Here is a 19,171-nt window from a genome sequence, read left to right as displayed (position 1 = left end):
ATTTTTGAGATCACAAACTAAAATATCTTATAATATTTAATACTTATGGATACTCATGCTACCAGCTTTCTTGCTTGTCCAAAAGTGTCAGGTTCTGCATGAATAAATCAAATAGAAAGTCAAATTGAATATATCATACATTTTACTTCCCACTACCTTCCTGTGAAGAAAAGCCCTCTTTACTAGTCTGTTTGCATCTCAAGAGTTCTTCATTTTTAATTTACCAGATGGCACCATAAGTTAAGGGTTTACTGGACTATAAAAACTAGGAAGTTTTATTCTTAGAGGCCATGGAGTATTATTACAAATTCAACTCCAGATTTGTCTTCAGGATCATACCGAATATCACAATAATTAAGTATTAGTGATTTCCTGGTGGGTGGCTGATATGGTTTGGATTTGTGTACCCACCCAAATCTCATGTCAAATTATAATCCCCAGTGTTGGAGGTGGGGCCTTGTGGGAGATGGTTGTATCATGGTGGTGGACTTCCCGTTTGTCATTCTTCTGATAGTGAGTGAGTTTTCAGGAGATCTGGTTGTTTAACATTGTGCAGCACCTCCCCCTTCTCACTTCTTTTCTCCTATTTTAGCCGTGCAAGACATGCCTCCTTCTTCTTCACCTTTCACCATAAGTTTCCTGAGGCCTCCCCAGCTTCCTGTACACACTGCAGAACCGTGAGTCAATTAAACCTCTTTTCTTTATAAATTGATCTCAGGTAGTTCTTTATAGAAATGTGAGAACTGCTTTGTTTCTCCTCCTTTCCCCTCCCCTCCCTCGTTCCCTCACTCCTCCCCTCCTTCGCTCACTCAGCCTCTTTTGCTCAGTATGTGTAACTTGAAGGTCATTTGTACTACTGGATATCTGACTGGAGCCACAGATACAGAATCTGTATTGTTCTTATTAAAACACAGCATGGATTAACATTAAACTTAAACAAAACAAACCTAAATTAAAAATGAAAAAAGAACTGACTGATACAGTGGCCTAAAGAAAGCCTATTTCTTTAATTGCCTATTAATTCATCTGTTCATTCCTTCAAGCTGTATATTGAACAACTATTATATGCCTGAAATATGAGATACTTTATATTTAGATACTTCATTGAACAGAAAAGATATAAGTTTGAAAGTTGTATCTAGCAATAAAGTAATCATAATAAATATTTAAATTGCATAATATATTGGAGGGTCCTAGTGTTAAGGACAAGAATGAGACTAGAACATATAATGGAAAATAATAAGTTTTTGACCTTAAATATTATAGTCAGAAAAAGCCTTTTTGAAAAGATTATATTTAAGAAGACAGCTGAAGAACTTTTACTACAAAATTATGCAAATATTCATGTAAAGCCTAATTCATGAAGAGAGAAGAGCTGATGTGGAAGATTTAAAATGTAGAAGACATGGCCAGACATGCAATAAGAAGGCTATTGCATGGATTTGGAAATTATCTATTTGGGCATTTCACTTTCTCCCTGACCACAGCACATAATTATAGGAAAAGTACAGACCTCCTTTCCACCTAGTCCACAAAGACATTAAGGGCAAATGGAGTGTATAATGGGTAAACCGCTTTTAAGAGGAAAATCACCTCTTTATATTTGTGAAATCTATTCTTTTTTCTTATATGGCTAATGTATTAGCCTTCAGTAGTTGCATCAGCAGTATTTTTTTCCTGGTGATTGAGTAGATTCCAGAACACAGCATAAGAGAAGAGAATAGAAACATAAAATTATGTGCTTAAATTTATTGGAGGGGGTGCTAAAAGCAAAATAAAATAAATACACATTCTCTGTGCTTTTTTATGCAGAATATCAGAATCACTGAAAAATAATGAATTAAGGGAAGAATGGTCTGTATTTATTTCTGAGAGCAATGAAAATCCACGGAATGGAATTTAAGCCAGCAACATGGTTTTCCTTTTTAAAACTCTGGCTGCTATTTGGAGAATGCACTGCTCATGTGGTTAATAGAAAACATTTTGGCAACTTGTATCAAGAGCCTTAAAATAATTACTTAAAAAGAGGTATAAATCTACATATAGAAATCCATTATATGGGAGCAAAAAGAAATTATTTAAAATTATTACAGAATTATTACTCCAAATGTTATTTAAATAGTGAAACACCAGAAAAGACAAAATGTCTTTTAATGAGGAATAATTAAAAATAAGATCTATCCAACAATGGAATATTCCACAGCCATAAAAAAGTGTGTTTTCAAGGTGTACACATGTACCTAAGAGAGCGGTATAATAGATACTGGAGACTCCAAAAAGTGGGAACTAGGAGAAGAGTGAGGGATGAGAAATTATCTACGGTGTACCATTTACACTCTTCAGTTCATGAATACGTGAAAAATCTAGAATTTACCACTATCAATACATCTATGTAACAAATTGCACTTGTACCCCCTAAGTATGTTCTTTTTAAAGCATGTTTTCAAAGAGGATTTAAAGAAATGGACAAATGGTCATAAATAAATATATCAGTAATTTTGTATATAAATTCCAACACATATAGATACAAATATGTTTATAGTTATATATGTGTGTGTGTACATATACATATCTATACATGTGCACATATACATATGTATACATCTCCATACACATGTGCATGCACAAACACACACAAATTCACACAGAAACATAATCATCTCTGTCTCCAGAAAATAATAGATGTTATATTCATATAAAAATAAGGTTTTCTTTGGATAAATGATTGTAAATGTCTTTATATTTTATACTTTTCTGTATTTTGTAAATGAGTATGAATTATAGTCTAAAGAGAAAAATGTCAGACACACAAGAATCACATGAGTACATCAATAGGTCTTTATTTTTTCTGATTTCAAATCTCTTTTGTCATGTAATTAAATCATAGCAAAATATGCTTTATCACAGTGTAACAACTGGTGATCTCCAGGTACAATTCTGAACATTTTTGATGAAAAACGTCTACTTGCATCTCAAAAATATACTTCTAAAGTAATATTAACCTATAAAAAGAATAATGTGGAGATTTTTACTAAGTCTTGTTTAAAGAAACAATGCTTAAGAAAAATTATTAATGAGAATTAAAAATATATGTGGGTGTATGTTGGGGTTTTATCTACAGAGATATTAAAATGTTAGCATTTCCTGAACTGGCATGTATTACGCAGGGGATTTTTTATATTTCTATTTTTCAAAATAGGGAGAAGAGAAAAATGTTAACCAGAATGAATATATCTTTAAAATTTAGCAGAAGAACAAACATGAATTTTAAATTTACATTTCTATTCTGCCTATACTTTATGGATTAATCACAGAAAAAAAATATTCTTTGATCTTTGTTCTTGCATAATGTCTACCTGTATTTAACTTTAGCTAATTGGCATATTGCTGGTGTTAATTTTTACACCAGCATTAAAAGCATTAAGTAGCCAGTCAAATACAGATGGACTTCCACAGTCAAAGTGGAAAAAAGTTCATATATTTAGCATCCAGGATTAATGAAGTGAAATAAGATATTTGTTATATTCACATATGGATCATTTAAGGTACTATATGTATCCATTGAAAAGAAAAATGTTGAAGGGTACACATGTACATCTAAGGAATCAGGAGAGCTGGACTTTAGGTCTTACCAAAAAAATTATATCTTTGTGTAACCTTGGTAAGCCTCTGCCTCTTCCTTGGTTTCTCTATTTGTTAAGAGAGAGGACAAATCCCTATGATTTATTTATTTCCCAAGGGATTGGAAGTCTCACATTTAGTCAAGGACTCTTCGATGCCATTCATCTTCTCAGTCACAGGAATGAACTGCCCTCAGAAAACACACTGGACTTATTATCATCAGTACCACCACACTACCGTTACTACTAATACCACCTTTATAAATAACATGTGAAGAGAAAGTGACATTATAATTAAGGGACACTTTTATTCTTAGAGGCTAAAGTCTTTAGAAGATTTCTATAAGAGGACTGATTTGCACTTTTTCCAAAGATTCAATGCAGTACTTAGCCATTATTAATGTGAAAAAGGTATAGACTCAGAAAAATCAAGGCAGTTTTCAGAACTAAAGAATTAACTAAGAATGGTGGTATTGAAAGTTGGGATTTTAGCTTGGTTCTGTCTGACATTGCCACCCTGAATTCCTGGAGTATGAATGTGTATAATTGAGTCCTTACTTTATTTCGTTCTCTTTTGCCTTCAAAATAATGCCAAAGAAAAAAATTCAGGAAATTTATATTTTTCAGCTGTAAATCACTTCAATAAAAGGTATTGATTTGATAGACTTAGGGATATAATAAATATCTTGATGGCAAAACTGTCCTATACATCATCAGCCTGGATCAGTCAGAGAATGGGATTTTTCAGGGATAGTGTTCTTATCCAGATGGAGAAACACAAGCTATAGAGATTTCCACTCTTTCAGCACATTCTTTCAGCTTTTACCATGTGCCTTGCATTATAAGCAAGAGAAAGGGAGATGTTTAATAATAGCATACTAATATTTATTATAGACTAATCTAATTCAATCAAAGCTCCATGCTCAGATTTTTTTATTTATCAATTCCCTTACAGTGCCTGATCACTTTAGCCATAACTACTATAGAATAAATTTGGAAAATTTAAATAAATGGTTTATTATTTCCCTGACAATTCAGATCTTTTTTTCATCATACTCATACTATCATCTCTTTCCTTCTGATGTTTGTTCTCCTTTGGTTTTCCTTGTGTCTTTATTTATTTATTTTTTTTCTTCTTTCTTTTCTTTTTTCAAGACAGGGTCTCACTCTGTCACCCAGGCAAGAGTGCTCTGGTATGCTCATGTCTCACTGCAGCCTGACCTCCTGGGCTAAAGTGTTCCTCCCACCTCAGCCTCCTGAGTAACTGGGACTACAGACATGCACCACCACATCTGGCTAATTTTTAAAAAAATTTTGTATAGGCAGGGTTTTGTGCTATTGCCCAGGCTGGTGTTGAGCTGCTGGGCTCAAGCAATCCGCCCACTTTGGCCTCCCAAAGTGCTGGCATTATAGGCATGAGCCATACCAATTTATGTTTTCGTGTAAACACTGTAAACAATTATAGGTTAAAGCTGATGTCTGTACTATTTGCATTATAGACTTCAGAGGAATTACAGTCTTTTAAAAATTTCATTTCAAGGGAAATGTTTATTTACATAGCTTTGTTTCAGATGTTTCAAAAAGTACTTTTCTTTATCATTTTTCCTTTTAGCCATTTTAAGTCTAGTCAATAGGATAAGTTAAGAGGAAGAACACCAGATTTTAGGAAAGTTCTAAACATGCTCAAGTTTTACTCTCCAGCTATCCACATTATCTGTCAAATGATATGTCATCACGTTTTAGTGAAGATAGCATCTTTGCCAATGGAAAGGTCAAATGAAACTGTTTTTGTTTCACTCTTGAAAGTAAATGACAAATACAAGGAGACTGCCTAATGTACTTTTCTATATAGGGAGATGAATTTTGAAAAGTTAAACAAAGAGGTCAATTAACATAAAAAGAGAAAAATATACTAAACACAATTGGAAAAACAACATTCTTGTGTTTGAGTAATCAAGGGATTGCATGTTTAATCAACCTTGAGACACCCTGTTTATACAGTAAATATTAGACACTACTACAATTATAATACCAATTTCTAGAAGATGAAGCAAAATAAAAGCATTGATGTCATTTAAGAATTTGTAGGCCGGGCGTGGTGGCTCACGCCTGTAATCCCAGCACTTTGGGAGGCTGAGGCGGGTGGATCACAAGGTCAAGAGATTGAGACCATCCTGGTTAACATGGTGAAACCCCATCTCTACTAAAAATACAAAAAAAAAAAAAAAATAGCTGGGCATGGTGGCACGTGCCTGTAATCCCAGCTACTCAGGAGGCTGAGGCAGGAGAATTGCCTGAACCCAGGAGGCGGAGGTTGAGGTGAGCCGAGATCGCGCCATTGCACTCCAGGCTGGGTAACAAGAGCAAAACTCCGTCTCAAAAAAAAAAAAAAAAAAAAAAAAGAATTTGTAAATTGGTTTAAACGTCTAAAAGTCAACTAAATAGTGTACAGCAATAGTTGTAAAGACATTTATGTATTCTGTCTTATAATCACATGCCATTTTTGGGGTACTGTGTTACTAAGTTTATTGAAAAAGCAAGCACAAAAATGTGTTTCCTTAAGATAGTCACTGATGCATCATCTATTATTTAGAAAGAAGAGAAAATGATTAGAGATAACTGAAGTATAAAACAATATTGAAATACCCATCGATGAGAGTTATTATTTCCTTATCCTTCAATGTAAATAATTATGATGAAAATTAAGAGAATAACAGTGGGAAACATTTGAGATGTGACATAAAATCATAACATAATTTTAAATCTATTCAATGACTACAATAACCTGTTTATCTTTATGCAAATTTTTGCTCAATTTGAAAAGCAGCATAAATATTAACTATAGGTTTGTTACGGAAATCATGTGTAAAAATACAAATAAAATGCTCAGAACAGTGTTTGACTCACATGTTATCGCGGCTATTGCTGGAAAATAAAGTAAGTCATTTTGACTTTGGTAATTATTGTTTTTGTCTTTTAAATTTAATGACTTCTTCAGATTACTTTTAGGTGACGTTTTAAAGTCTATTCTATCTCCATTAATCAGCTAACCTGTTTTAGTGAGATTTCAATTCTTAGCTTTTATTCTTCTTCTCATAAAAATATTTTTGATAAGAATGCTTTTATATAAATAATCAGCCATCACAAAACATCTTTTTATAATTCTAATAAAGTTTCAGATGTTTGCCTTATAAACCCTCCAAAAGGTATTTGCAGGGAAGTTCATTTAGGCAGATACAACAATATTTAATGGCAGGCGATGCTAATTTTATGGTCCATCAGAATCCTGTTTTAATTGAAAAGACACAGACCAAATTTAAAATCTAGACTGAGAGCCGTAGTCTGAGGGTACAGGCTACCAATGAGATCTTATGAGATTTTTATTACAGCACAAGTGCCTTCAGAATCTTCTTAATAAATCCACATAAAGAAAATTTCATACATTTCTCCAAGTAAAATTATTTCTACTTGTTTATAGTGATTTGCAAATATTCTAACAAAGGTCATATGGCCACATTTAGGCATTTTTAGTACACCCTCCCAGAACAGTGTGTAAGTAATCAGATAACTTGAACTGTTAACCATCATTAAAGTATAGATTAGAACCGTGGTCTCCAACCCTGTTAGCACCAGGGAACTGTTTCATGGAAGGCATTTTTTTCTAAGGGCGGAGGTGGGGGGATGGTTTTGAGATGAAACTGTTTTACCTGAGATCATCAGGCACTCATTAGATTCTCACAAGGAGCACTCAACCAAGATCCCTGGCATGCACAGTTCACAACAGTGTTCCTGCTCCTATGAGAATTTAATGCCACCACTGATCTAACCGGTGGAGGAGCTCAGGTGTAAATGCTCACTCACCTGTTGCTCACCTCCTGCTGTGCAGCCTGTACTGGTCTTGGCCTGGGGTTTGGAAACCCCTGGATTAAAAAACAGATGCACATCCACACACACAAACGCCCATGTATTACAGTATCTCTACATAAGTGTTATGAAGAAAATTAGAGATGATAATTGTGATCATTCTTACTATTTATTCACAATAAATATTTTACATGAAGATATATAATAAATGATTGGTTATACAACTAAATCCTAGGTGGGGATGTGGAAAGGTGTTTGACATAAAAGGAAGTAAATAATTTAGTAACTTTTGTATACCGTGTTGGAGAGAACACTGTTTAGGTGCCATCTTTCTGCTTAAAATCAGTTTCTTAATGTAATAAGCTGCAAAAAAAGGTAAAACAGATGTCTCCTAGATTAATTTTTGGCTAAAACTCTCCTAAATTTCAGCTTTACATGAAACTGCAGTAACTATTTGGAAATAAAGTAGATTGATTAATATAAATTCATGAGGGAGAACCACTTCGGGCTATTTTAGATACAGGATTGCTAAGTTAGAGTACAAGTGACAACTGTTGTAATAAAAGTAATATAAGAATTAGAAGAGCCAAAGGATGATACAAAATTAGCACTAGAAAAACTTGGAGAAGACCTGCATGACATCACTTTATATTATTACAATTTAATATAAAATGACCTAATGTGTTCATCTGTTTATAAAGTTTATGTTTCTGTTGATGCTAATTCTATAGCATCGAATTGATTATTCTCATAATTATTTTTAGAGTTTTATGTAATATTAGGCTAAATATCTTCTGTATCAAGAAAAAATAGATACATTTCAGCTCACTCCTCACAGAGCATTGCTACATCAGTCTTATCTCCTTTGACTCTACCCGTTATTACACCACCTTTCAAACAAGGATTAGAGCAGTAACCCTCAACAGGCTTTTCCAGGGAGATTGATTTCAATCATTGTGGGTTGTCCTAGAACTGCTCAAAACTTACTTTCTCATTCTGCCTCTCTGAGGTCCAGGCACCTCACCCCTTATGTGTGGGGTAGGGGTAAAGGAGTGGGTGTTTTCCGATGTCAGTATCTATGTGAAATGTTTCAGATTAAACAAGTTTTTGAGACCCACTCCTCCTTTACCCATCTAATAGTACTCTGGTTTTAGGTTTATTTAAGTAAGTTGGATAAAGTGGAGTGGTTTGGGTATTTTTCTCCTTTAAGTACTTAATCTTTCCGTTAATAAAAATCGGTAAATATGGGTCACTGTTTATCATGGAAAATAGAAACTTCTTCCTCTCTAAGGATTTTTTCCCCATATATGAATTCTTTCTTTGAGGGAATCTGCTTAATCATATAAGTAATAATGTAGGGTTGTATTAAACACATAGGCTTTAGAACTTGAAATCTCTTGAAACCTTGAAAGAGCTAAGACTTTTTTTCTTTTTTTTTTTGAGACAGAGTTTCGCTCTTGTTACCCAGGCTGGAGTGCAATGGTGTGATCTCGGCTCACCGCAACCTCCGCCTTCTGGGTTCAGGCACTTCTCCTGCCTCAGCCTCCTGAGTAGCTTGGATTACAGGCACACGCCACCATGCCCAGCTAATTTTTCATATTTTTAGTACAGACGGGGTTTCACCATGTTGACCAGGATGGTCTCGATCTCTTGACCTTGTGATCCACTCGCCTCGGCCTCCCAAAGTGCTGGGATTACAGGCATGAGCCACCGCGCCTGGCCAAGACTTTCTTTTCTTTCCAGTCTTGGATCATCTGTCAATTTGTGAAAATAATAATTGTATTTTTGTGTGATTGTCATTAGGATTAAATGAAATGATACACATGAATTTCTTGGCATATAGATTTTATATTAAAGCTTTACTGTAATTTTATTTAAATTAAAAACATGCAGAGTAAACAACTTTAATTGTCCAGGGCAAAATTATGTGTTAAGAAACATACCTGTAGTTTATTTACTACAAAATCCTTTTATGTAACTGCAGGCTTTATCAGTGATAAAGCAAGATAATTATCAATGTCATCTTGTATTGATACAAGATACAGAAAAATTCCGTGGTGATATTTAAACCTTGAAGATGTAGTAGTCAAATGTAAAACAATTTCTCATTTGGATTAGCTTATTTTCAGTAGGAAGTAGTTACTTACACAAAACAAAATTAATAAAAAATACAATTGACTTTGGTAAAAATAAATAATATCCAGATTTATGCTGAGAAAAAAAGCTAATTAAATGAATGACTTTCTAAGTGACCCTTAGAGTCCATAAAATAAAAATAATCTAAATAGCAACTTCTATTTCATGTCTATTTTAAATTAACATGAAAATTTTGCCTTTAATTTTTATACTTTTAATACAGATATTAATTTTTTTTATTAAAATTAAATAAATGGACAATATTTCTAGTATTTTTGAATCCTGAATTCAAATAATGATACTGGAGTCCTAATTCTAAGTGAAATATGGAACTCATGCTGTTATATCTGTCATGGATTGATTTGTGTCTTCTTTCACACGAATTACTATGTTAAAATTCTAACTTCTAGTAATTTAGAATGTGAAGTTATTTGGAACTAGGATCTTTGCAGATATAATTAGTTATGATGAGCCCATTCTAGAGCAGGATGGGCTCCTAATCTTATGTAAGTGGAGTCCTTACGAAAGGGGGAGTTTGAACACAGACTCTCACAGGGGAAAATGCCATTCGAAGAACGGAGTTATGCTACCATCATTCAATAAACTATCAGAAGCTAGACAAGAGCCCTGAAACACCTCTCCCTCCTTCAGAGAAAGCACAGCCCTTTTGAAACATTGATCTTGGATTTCTATCCTCTAGAAATGTGAGACAGCAAATTTCTGTTATGTCACTGAATTTGTGGTCCAGACATACCTTGGAGATGTTCATGGTTCAGTTCCAGATCACCAAAATAAATAAAATATTGCAATAAATTGAGTCACACACATGTCTTGATTTTCCAGTGTGTATAAAATTTCTGTTTGCACTATACTGTAGTCTATTAAATATGTGAAGCATTATGCTTAAAACAACAATATGCAGACATACAAAGTAAGCACATCATGTTGAAAAAATGGCACTGGCAGGCTTGCTCCACATAAGGATGCCACACAACTTTAATCTCTTAAAATTGCAGTATTTGTGAAGTGCAACAAAGCAAAGTGCAAGAAAATGAGGTATACCTGTACTTTGTAATGGCAGCCTTAGCAGACAATATAGCATCTCATTACCTCATTAGCATTCGCACCTCAATATAATTTCATAATGCATAAGATGTTTCTCTGCTTAACAACTCTGCAAAATGTGAAGTTTCACTCATTTTTTATTTCAAATATATTGTGTATTTATGAAGCTATTAATTTTTGATTCAAACCCCATTTTCTCCTAAGCAAAATGATTTGAAACAGCTTTACAAGGCAAGTGTAATGTAAAACAGGATAAGGAGAGACAACAGAAGTGATGGTTAAAGAGAAGGGAATCAGTCCGGGGACTCGTGGTTTTCTTCTTTGGGAGGGGCAACTGAATAGTTTGGGGATCCACTATGAACTCGTTTCACAGTTTCTTGGAAGATAAAGTAAAATGGGTAAAATTGACATAAAATACAATGTACTTATTTTTCATTTTCTGACCAACAAATATGTTTAACTAGGGTAGACTTGTAAGTAGCTAAGCTAAAATTTGATTGAGTCCTGGTCAGGGACTGAGAATCTAGCATGTGGCTTTATGATCTTTACCTTCTCTCACTCACACTGGCTAGTTTGCAATTTCAGGGTCACAGCTCCCAATCATTGTTATACAGCTTTGGTGACTAAGAATTGCAACAATATTTATTAGCACTTCTTGTATGCCAAGATCTTAATTGTACTGTATAGGGTTATGCAGACTATTTAGCAGCAACACTAAACGCCCCATATCCCTCACATTCATTACAAATTTGTGTACATATTTTGATATTTTTCTGACATATGATAGAAAATACTTTGAGTAGATGAGTCATTTCTGTTATAACTATACAGATGCATACATAAGCTCAGACCTGTTTTTAGAGTGTAAATATATAGTTTATTTTTATAGCAACCTTTGTTAAAGAAAAAAATTCACATTTTACAGTTGAAGAAATTAAGGCTCAGAAAGATTGCAAGTTACCCAAAGTAATAGAGCTTAGCATTAACTAATTCAGGAATTGAACCCTGTATTAGTACATGTAGTATTGCTATAAAGGAATACCCAAGACTACGTAATTTATTAAAAAGACTTATTTGATTCATGGTTCTGACGGCTGTACAAGAACAGCATCAGCATCAGCATCTGCCTCTGATGAGGTTTCAGGCTGCTTTCATTCATGCCAGAAGACAAAGGGGAGCCAGCATATGCAGAGATTACATGATGCGAGAGGAAATAAGAGAGAGGAGAGGGAGGTGACAGGCTCCTTGTACCAACTACCTCTCGTGGCAATTAAAACAAGTAAAAACTCCCTCTTCTTCTCCAGGGAGAGCATTAATCTATTAATGAGGAATCCACTTCCATGACTAAATGTCTAGGTCTCACCTGCAACATTGAAGAAAAAATTTCAACATGGGGTTGGGGGAACAAACACTCAACTATAACAATGCCAACTCTACTGTTGAAGCACACACACACAGACACACACACACACTCATGCAATGTGTGCTTGTGTATACATATATGTGTTCACTTTTTAGTTAATTTTTACTTTTATAGTGAAAAGTTTTAGTCATATACAAAGTAAGCAGAATGCTATGTTGAACACCCATGAAGCCATCACCTGATTTTATGGCTTTCATCATTCTATCACTGGTGCTTACACATATTTGTAACAACACCCCATCTTCCCCACTTGATTATGTTTTAAATGATTTTTATATTAATATAAACAAAGTCATTCATAATTTAGTGGGAATTAAACTTCTATATTTTATCTGGGCTAGACCTAGGAGAGTATACGAAGGCATTTGTTGCTTTGGGGAATGGAGAGAAGCCCCAGCAGTCTTGACTGGTGTTGCTTATTACATAGGTGGCACAGCATCTCCATAACAGGGCAGGTATCTGTGGGAGACATCAGCTGTTTCATATAGTTCATTCTGAAGAAGTCATATTCTCCATAGAGGTCAATGTGAAAATGCATGTTACTTTTATGTGTACAATGTGATTTTACATCCCTGATCTGCAAATTTGGTTCTTTCCCATAGGGATTCTGATGAAAATAAATATTTTGACTGTCAAGTGGCTAGAAAGGCCATTTTTATTTTTTAACTCAAGACCAAGATGGGAAAAAATTACTTCAAATGTCTTTTTGTTACCAGTATAGAACTTCCAATGTTGATTTTGACTGTTACTGCATTTTTATATATTGCATTCATAATTATTTTCATATAAAATCTGCTGTCTCCTGAACAATTGAGATTCAGTATATTAAGTGCTTCTATTAACACAATGTGTACATCTAAAAACTAGGAAACATGCTTACCCTAAAATTATACCCAACATGTGTACAGGTTAAAAATCTAATTCATGAACTGTCTACCTGGCTAAACACTATACTCTTCTTGGGATTTCAAGAGTAATGCATTTATGTATCAGTGGCCATTCTTACATAGTGGTAACACTCACAATTTTGTGATGAATCACATTAAATAAGACATACAGTTAGTAAATTTCTTAACATTGTTAATATAATATTTATACCATGGATACACATACATTAGCATAAATGAGCCCAGTAATGATTCAGCAACTATACTATGTTCTTTGGATTTTACCTTCTAAACCATAGCTTACACAATGCTTTTGTTTCACATGGCATTTCCTTTATTTTTTCTTTTGATGCCTTCCCATATTTGCACTATTGTGTACTATGTAGTATATATTGGGTTACTAAGAACAGGACATTTAGTTCATAAAAGGTATTGGGAAATTTATGTTATTAAAAGCCATTTATGCCTAGTGTTTCATTATTGGAACACTAAGCATGGGGGAGTTATTTATAGCCTATTGCTTGAGGTAATTCCCAAGGTCGGATTTTTCAAATTCAAAAAATTTCAACCTCAGACATAAATGGGTTAATAAAAAGTGAGTCCCTCAAACATATGGAAATGCCCATCTCCTTAAAGCCAACTTGTCTAATATTAGTCTCCTCTCACACTTGCTCAGCCCTTCAGGTTACCTTGAGGAACAGACTCTAGGCATTCCCTAATGTATGGATATACATCACTTTACAAGAGCATGCACTTATCAGTAACTTGCAGGCCTATACACCACTGCTACTACCATAGTTGGTGGTGCTATTTATCCACACACAATTCCATTAAACTGATGTCTGGGATAAGAAAAAAGTAAAACTGAATTCCCAGTTGAACATATCATCACTTTAAAAATCTTTTCTCTTGAAAGAGAAGTTTAGTAATTTTGTCCCTCATAATAAAATGTTTATTGATTTTCACAGAGTATTCACCAAAACACAAAGAAATAATTTATAAATGTTAGTACAGGATCTGATAAATAACAATAAGATCATTTCATGATTAGTGCAGCAATATGACAAATGGCTCAATTTTGAAGGTTGTTTTCACGCATGTGTGATGTTTTTCTCCTATCAAAGTACAACCTGGAAGATTCCATATCTGTTTTATAGGAGTTCTGAGGGTTTGATTGAGTTCAGAAGTTAAGACAAGCTGCATTTAAATAATAGATCTATCAATCAATCCTGTTACCAGGGGCTAAGGGTAAAACCTTTCTGATTTACCTCCTAAGTGTTGTTAGAAAGGACTGAGTTAGATAACATGTGTCAGCTTTCCAGCAGAGGGTTTCAGCTAACATCGTTTGGAGTGGTGGCAGAAGAAAAATGATACTGTTTCTGTGAAAATGTCCCTCCATGGTTATAATCCTGAAAGCTATGACCCATGGACACAAGTGACTGTATTGCTGGTGGAATGATAATTCAAGATTCTCGAAAATTCTTAACTGAACCTTTAACAGTTAAAAGAGATACAAATATTATGTGTATTGAGTAGTAGATAAAATCTATCTTCTAAAAACTAAGTAAATAAAAATAGCAAGAATGAAATAACCGAAAAAGGGAAACAGATTAAAAGGAGAGAAAAAACATTGCCCAGAGTTTTCCAGCTTCTGGTTTCCCCATAACCCAAAGTCTGTTGTCTTTGGGATCCTAAAGATATTTGAGTGCCTTCTTAATACATTTGCTAGTCTAAAGCAAATGCCTAGGACATGGTAAGAAATATATACATGCAGACCCACGTATATATCAATCGATACAACTATTACCTTGTTACACAAATTCTTTGTCAAACCATTTACTATATGAAGCAAAAATACATAAAACACAGGTATATAAATATAAAATTAATAATTAAAACACGAAATTTTTTTGTTAAAGACAAAACAAGCAATTATTTTAGAAAATCAGTCACACTTATAAAAATTAATAAAAATATTTTTCACTGAAAGAGAACAAAGCTATGAAAAAAGAAGATACTCTTAATGAAAGAGCACTAGGGGTAAGAAATAAGAGACAATCTTTCCCATCAGGCCAACTGATTCTAACAATATAGGATTTTCAATGTGAACGTTAGCAGAGTTCATTTAAATTCAGAAGCTATCACATGTCTATTCACAGTCAAGATGGAAAAAATATCTGAGGTCAATCACATATTTCATTTAATAAGCTATTGGAAGGTGGTGCTCTATTTTATTTTATAGTTTATTTGTTATCTTCTCAAATGTCAGATATTATAAACCAACACATACAAAATGGTTGTGGTAAAACATCGCACCTATGAGAGCTCAGAAATGGAACAACATTTGCTTTTTTCATCAGAATCCCTAAAGCTTGTTGATTAACAAATACACTAGCACTTAGAAAGTCTAACAGTGCTTCCTTCATTGATGTCCATCTTTAGAGAAAGAAATAATCCTTTCACCTGGGATTCCAAGAAAGATTAGATGCAAATGCACTCCTTTGTAAAGGAAATCCTTTTATCAAATTGGATTGAGAAGCAAATGTATGCACATCTCTTGCATTTATAACGCTTTCTTTGAAATCTTTGGGTAACCCATTTTATCAATCCCGGAGTATGAAAATCAAAATGTTTTCTTTAGTAGTGACTTTCTAAAAATTATCATTATTATTTTCTGTCATAATAGTTCATCAAAAATTTCCTTCCTGAGGCGATTTCCTTGATTCAGTGAGTTAGGGATAATAAATTGTCATTCCTTCTTCTGACAAGAGGAAATAAGCATCGATTATATAGTTATTCTTTAAACATTGCTCAAACACCTTTATAATCTAAGGTTAAAAACTATCTATATATCTTCAGAATAAATGTCCATTCTGCATTGCCTTACTTGGTTCCAAGAATCAAAGGCTAGAAATCAAAATAGTGGAGCTTCTCAGATAACTCTCAGTGCCCATATACCGCATGAATATTGCACAGCCCTCTGTTTCTCACCAGGGGCATGCAGGTATCCATCACCCACTTGTGATAACTGATCATTTGAATTCTGGTTACAGCATCTAAGGAACTAATTTTTACATTTTTGGCTCAATTTTAATAGACATTATTTAGGACTTTGAATATTTACAGAATTATTTAGGACTTCGTATATTTACAGAAATAATGCAAATATATTACAGAGTTCCCACATACCTCATGGACCAATTTTTTCTATGATTAATATCTTACATTAGTATGGTATATTTGTTACAATTAATTAACTAATATTGGCTTATCATTCCTTATTCTTTATTAAATATACTTGGTTTTACCTAATGTCATTTTTCTGTTCCAGATTCCGTCCAAGATACCTATTACATTTAGTTATCATGTCTCCTTAGGCTACTCTTGATTATGACAGCAGGAACAATAATTTATGTGCAAGTTGACAGGGTCACAAGGTATCCCAATATTTGGCTTAACAATATTATGGGTATGTCTGTGAAGGTGTTTCTGGATAACAAATACAACTGAATTAGTAGACTGAGTAAAGCAGATTGCTCTTCCACATGAGGGTAGACCATATCTAATCTGTTGAAGACCAGAATTAAATAAAAGTCTGAAAAAGAAAAAATTATTTTCCTCTGCTTGATCCTTACATTATTTCAAGAATACATACTATCAGAATGATTCACCACTGCTGATGTTGACCTTGATCAGCCTAGCTGAGGTAGTTTTTGTCACAATTCTGTATTGTAAAGTTACATCATTTTTTCTTTCCATACTGTATTCTGAAAATAAATCACTATATGTATTCTATATTTAAGGCAGTTAAGATATGCTTAGTCTCCTTGAGGACAGAATACTTTTCACAAAATACTCAGGTAAGATTACATTTTCTAATGGTGATGATATGAACAGGAAACAGGGAAATACTGACTAGAAGAGGGTGGTCCTCTAGCAAAGGCCCCACCCTCAAGCCTGGCTACTCATGGTCCTAAGTGAAAACAGCCATTTCTGTTTTCATGCCCAAAAAGTTACCTTTTAGCCCACCACATTCCCTACGCTACTTCCATATAAACCTTGAACTCCAAGCTCCAGAGCAGACCAGCAGATGAACAGACCAGCGATGGCAGAATGACACAGCAGAGAAAGAAAGAAGAGGAGGGACATGTAGACACCAAGAGGAGTTCAGTCAGCTGGGGCGGGCAGACAAGAGTCAGACCATGGGGTAGCCCATCTGCAGAGGAAGACCACCTTCCCACTCCATCCCCTATTTCGCTCCCCATCAACCTCACTGAGAGCCACCTCTACCACTCAAAGAAACCTTGCACTCATCCTTCGAGCCCACATGTGATCCAGTTCTTTCAGAACACTGGTTAAGAACTCAGAATACAGAAGGCTGTCACACTGGCTTGCTGCTTTTAGGTTAAGGCAGAGGGTCCATTGAGCTGATTAACACACAAGCCATCTACAGATGACAAATCTGAAAGAGCTTGGTAACACTGGGTTTGCAGGCACCCACCCCTAGACACTACCTTGAGGCCAAGAGCCCAAAGCACTCACCCCAGCCTCTGCACCTGCCCATCTGCATGCTCCCTCTAGGGATTTGAGCTGTGGGGCCACCACCCCTGTCACACCTCCTGTGAGGGAAATCAGGGGACTGTCCTATTTCAGTGATAAAACATTTAACGTAGTGTGAGTTACCTACATACTATATTTTTTTGCCTTCTATGTTAACATTTCTAAAACAAATACTGCTTATATACTATTTCCTGATACCTTTTAGTAATATCCTTGCATTTTTTCCCACTGCTCTTTGATTTTCAATAATATTGCCAGAAGTGGAAACCCTTTAAAAAGATGTTTTCATTAAGGTCATAATTTAAAAACTTAAAAATGATACCTAATAATTTGAAACATTACCCAACATCCAAAAGCTCTTGGTGATATTTAATTTCTTTGATATTTTAGTTAAAATGGCAGACAATTAAAGCTTCTAAAATTTGGCTATGAAAGTTAAAGACCTTGGTTTAAGTGTCTAGATCTGTTGGATGAAAATTTCTAAGCACTATATCTTTTCTACACATGAAGGATTCTAAGCCTTATTAGTCTGACCACAATTGAATCTTGTCTTTGAAAATGAAATGCAGTACTTTCTCTTTAAGAAAGTTTCATTTGTAAGATTTAGTCATTGCTTTCAGCTTAATAACTGACTTCTGCTTTAGTTTATATAAAAATATACAAATATAAAAAATGAAAACTTTGAAATTATTTTTAAATCCTACAATATAATAGATATAATAATCAACTTTCCCTTCCCCACTGTAAAGCTTCAAATTATAGTAGAAAAATCATTATTTCTGTTCTTCTATTTTCAACACATATTTCTTCCTTATCAATAATTCAAGCTAAGAACTTTAGTCATTGTCAAAGAAGGAATCTCTACAAATAAGTTCTAGCAAACTGAAATGAGCAGAGGGGAACTAAGAAAGATTACAAAGTTTTTAATTTTTTAACAAAAGTTTTTGAGATATCTCCTAATTAGTGGAGAGTCACAGCAAATCTATATTAATTGGCTTGTTAGAGATTGCATGGCAAATCATGATAATTTTAATTTGGAACATGAAGCTATGCTCTTTGTGTCTTGACATAGAAAATATCTTCCAGTTTATAAGCTAAAACAAAGAATATTTGACTTAGTAGAATTTAGGTTGCCAGATGTGATTCATTCCACTGGTGAAAAATGAAACTATATATCTTTTGAGTTCAGACACCAATCAATAAAAAAACAATTCCTATAAATAAATTGTTCCTTGTTATTTCATCTATCTTTCTGCCTGCTTCAGGATGAGACTGTCACAAAAAAATTTTTAGAAGAGCTATTTGATACAGGTCCATCTCTCAGACGCACAAGATGATCTGTCAAAAACCATTTCTGTACCATTGCAGTTTTATGAAAAATGGGAAAATAAATTCTTCAAAACTCAATGGAGAAAAAAAACTTTTGTGTGCTTTAGGTCTTTTGGAAATACATACAAATACCCTGCCACCACTGCTTCTATAATATTTCCTGGTGCCTTTTAGTAACAGCCTTGCATTTTGTTTCACTGTTATGATATTTATTGATATTATATATATATATGTATATATAAAATCTCTGGATTACCAATAACAGTGAATATGATATAAAACTATGA

The 19,171-nt window shown here is 34.1% G+C and overlaps 2 long non-coding RNA genes across 2 annotated transcripts in view; one reads left to right on the top strand and one right to left on the bottom strand.

The window, feature by feature from the left end:
• Nucleotides 1-19,171, top strand: part of LOC128929163 (uncharacterized) — a 208,798-nt gene that overhangs the window by 4,107 nt on the left and 185,520 nt on the right. Inside the window, exon 2 of the long non-coding RNA XR_013522909.1 lies at nucleotides 593-677. This is a non-coding gene — a long non-coding RNA (uncharacterized LOC128929163). The remainder of the gene's footprint in view (nucleotides 1-592; nucleotides 678-19,171) is intronic.
• LOC144577995 (uncharacterized) overlaps nucleotides 1-19,171 on the bottom strand; it is a 278,989-nt gene that overhangs the window by 158,712 nt on the left and 101,106 nt on the right. The gene's annotated exons all lie outside the window — the stretch shown is intronic.

This window comes from Callithrix jacchus, chromosome 10, assembly GCF_049354715.1.
Source record: "Callithrix jacchus isolate 240 chromosome 10, calJac240_pri, whole genome shotgun sequence".
In the NCBI taxonomy this organism is placed as follows: Eukaryota; Metazoa; Chordata; class Mammalia; order Primates; family Cebidae; genus Callithrix; species Callithrix jacchus.
This window is presented reverse-complemented; position numbering and strand designations above follow the sequence as displayed.